The sequence below is a fragment of the Leiobunum rupestre genome, chromosome 6 (genome assembly GCF_980474605.1).
Source record: "Leiobunum rupestre chromosome 6, qqLeiRupe1.1.hap1, whole genome shotgun sequence".
NCBI classification, from domain to species: Eukaryota; Metazoa; Arthropoda; class Arachnida; order Opiliones; family Sclerosomatidae; genus Leiobunum; species Leiobunum rupestre.
Genome location: NC_143389.1, coordinates 16,659,077 through 16,662,497, shown reverse-complemented (window position 1 = coordinate 16,662,497; position 3,421 = coordinate 16,659,077). Strand labels below are relative to the sequence as shown.

At 39.3% G+C, this 3,421-nt stretch overlaps 1 long non-coding RNA gene across 1 annotated transcript; it reads right to left on the bottom strand.

Annotated features, from left to right (window-relative positions):
• Positions 1–1,271: 1,271 nt before the first annotated feature.
• On the bottom strand, positions 1,272–2,570 carry LOC149939558 (uncharacterized). Its single transcript, XR_016481286.1, has 5 exons — positions 2,453–2,570; positions 2,312–2,361; positions 2,184–2,246; positions 2,066–2,113; positions 1,272–1,585 (listed from the first exon to the last, which is right to left on the bottom strand). It is a non-coding gene; the product is annotated as an uncharacterized LOC149939558 (long non-coding RNA).
• Between the last annotated feature and the right edge of the window lie 851 nt (positions 2,571–3,421).

Genomic DNA, 3,421 nt, shown 5'->3' with positions numbered 1-3,421 from the left:
ATCAACCAAGCTTTAGTAACCTACCCCAAATATTTGTGATCGCAATGTAGAGTATTCTTCTGTAATCGTACATATTTTTGTGGGTCTGTATTAAAAACCCGAGCCATAGTTAGTTTAAACTCTGAGTCCGCGGACCTTTCGTGCTCTTAGCTATAAATCGCCGAATACACAGACGACCTCAAAGTATTTAGCCTTGACCCTGTCGATTCTTGTAGATACTACTGCGCATGACGGCAGGCTAACCCCGCCGCCTTTTTTGGGGGGCGACTCATCCTGTTATAAAGAATCCTTGCTAATACACACAAATCCTTAGGATTGTGTGTAAAAAGGACAAATGTACCGCTCGGAACCAGGTGTTACTAGGTACACCGGGCTATAAATTCTGACACACTATTACTAAATTCTTAACAGTTCAGATTTTAGGTAATTTGGTTAAAATTATGTCGCAAAGCCCATGAAACATCACTTGTATATCCCTTTAATAATTATATACGTTGCCGCACGAAAGATACAAAATGTAGTTTTCAAAAATCAATTCTTACCCTCGACTTCACGTGACAAAGTGAGTTTAGTTCAGACACATTTTACATTTTCATGTACTCTGTTTTACCTAAAGCTTAAGTAATTTGAAGCCTTATGTTTTTTAATTACAAGCTTTTATTTTAGATGAAATTAGGGAATAGTTGAAATAATTATTTTTACCCTAATTTTTGGCCACCGGCAGTGATTCCCACGCGGGCCACCTCTTCTTGCTCGCGATCGCGATGGGGCCCCCAAAAGGTCGGTGGCCCAGGGAAACCTGTCTGGCAAACCCCGTGTACGCTACGCCACTGAAGACGTACCTCTAAAATGTAGTTTTTGGAAGTCGCAGATTCAGACCATTTTAGGGGCGATGAAAGAGCTCATATGGATACTACGATCTCCTTGAGGTGGATAAGCTGCAGGTAGTCAACTGTGCGATTTTTCTGTGGGACTACTAACAGTTAATTAATTAATCCAAAACCAATTTCGCTCAAGGCAGAGTACCATTCGTTACATTTGAGGTAATTTTGTTGATTTGGACGGTGTCTTTTGTGAGCCCATATCACTGAAACGAAGCACTGTATGACAAGTGTTCATTCCACATTTTTGACTTATAATGAACCAAAGAATACAAAATAGTCATCGTAAATATCCTGTATAACACAGACTGTAGATGAAGTGATCCTCACAGAATAGCGTATTTATAGTAAAATACCATTAAAACGATTCCTAAGAAAATAAATCACAAATAATCTGCTATATCTTTATTTAGTAGCCATATAGTTTAACGAGATTAAAATCTTGGTTTGAAACGGTTGAAAATATTAGAAGCAGCATTGATAGCGTCCTTGGCGACATCGACTCCTTTGTTGGCAATGTCTGCGGCGATGTTGGCGGCGTCATTGGCGATCTTGGCGGCATTATTCGCGGCCATGACGGCGGCGTCTATGGCCGCGTTGACGGAATCTCGGGCGACTCCACCGGCAACGAGGGCGGTTTCTCCCGCGGCTTCCGCTACGCTCTGGATAATATCGTAGGCGGTTTGCAAAGCTTTCTTGTCACACTGAAATACCGCGAATGGTTTAATAATAATAACAATAATAATCAGCTAGGCTAATAACCTTGGCACCACCTTAGGCCTAAGTCATCATGCGACTTTTGAAGCCCTTAATTCAGGTGGCCGGGTTTTAATGGTATTTTACTATAAATACGCTATTCTGTGAGGCTCACTTCATCTACAGTCTGTGTTATACAGGATATTTACGATGACTATTTTGTATTCTTTGGTTCATTATAAGTCAAAAATGTGGAATGAACACTTGTCATACAGTGCTTCGTTTCAGTGATATGGGCTCACAAAAGACACCGTCCAAATCAACAAAATTACCTCAAATGTAACGAATGGTACTCTGCCTTGAGCGAAATTGGTTTTGGATTAATTAATTAACTGTTAGTAGTCCCACAGAAAAATCGCACAGTTGACTACCTGCAGCTTATCCACCTCAAGGCGAAATAGGAAGATTGACCTAATTGGAATACTTACACCGGCAAAGTCAACGTGGCACTGCTTGATGAGTTTCTCCAAACCACCCTGGAAAAATTGACTCTCCGATTAGAAGCCGCACACTTGATATTGTGGTTGATTGAAAATAGAAACTTACATCGAAAAGGATTTGACTGGCCGAACTGTACTCCCAGTAACAAGCTCTCAAGTTGGTATATTACTGAAATGAACGCCAGCGAAAATTTAAATGAATTCAGCCAACATTTATCGCACCAGTTTACTTACGGTGGTCACGTCCAAATTTTTGACGTCCTGTCCATTAATGGAAATAGCGCCTAAATACGGAAGCAACCAAGGTTCAAACGGGGTCGTTCAACGCGCCGTTATAGAGCGGGTTTCAGAGAGGGTTAATTCGAAGTCTCTTACCAAAGGTGGCGTTGAAGGAGAGGGCCAACAGGCCAAGAGTGGCGACCAAGTACTGCATGCTTTACCTTAGGATTGGATCGCTGTTGTACAACCGAAGAGTGATGGAAGCGAAGTTATGGTTTCCTCGGGAAGAGATCTCTTTTAAATACCAAAAATCTGCAACACGGCAACGCTTCAAGTAGACGCTAATTGATTACTTTAGTCATCAGAATTCCTATAAATTATTTAATTTGCTTTAGAAAATAATTTATCATAATCACGTCGGAATATTTTATTGGGAGTCTTTGATGCGTCTTTCATTCAATTTGATTTACCCTTCTTCCGCGGCTGAGTTTGATTTATTACTTTTTTCTTCGTGGAGTAGCTTATTTTTTTATAGAAGACAACATTATTTGAGAGTAGCTTTCATTGGGAGTTTGGGACGCCTTGACTGGACAATTGGACAAATGATTGTCTCGCTTGCCTTTTGGATGACTAACTATTTTAATATTTATCTAAACGCGTTCTTTGAAAAATTAGCGTTGCAGCAGTGCAGATTTTAATTCTTATTTCTTTCCGGGAAATGCAAGATATTAACGTTTGGTCTTAAGTCTAGTTGTTTTATTACAAATTATTTAGATGGGTTTTCAAGTCACTTTGGCCAAAATGGTTCTAAGAAATTGGGAGTTTTAGGGTGTTTCACTCGAAGGGATATTCCAATATTACATCTCGAAATCGGAAAGTGAGCAACCGAGGAGCAATCTTCGGTTGTAAGTTTTCGGTCCAATTCGAAAGTCTTCGTGTCTTATTGAATAGGTCGATTATTCAATAAAACAAAAGTTATTAAAAACTACTTAGAAGTCCCACTTGTTTGGTTTTATAATTTTTCATCAGATTAAAAATTAACATGTTTCTTTGAACTGAATAATTTTATTTATTAAATAGTAGATTTATAGGGTGAGAGCGGATAATTCCAAAATCGTGTTATTA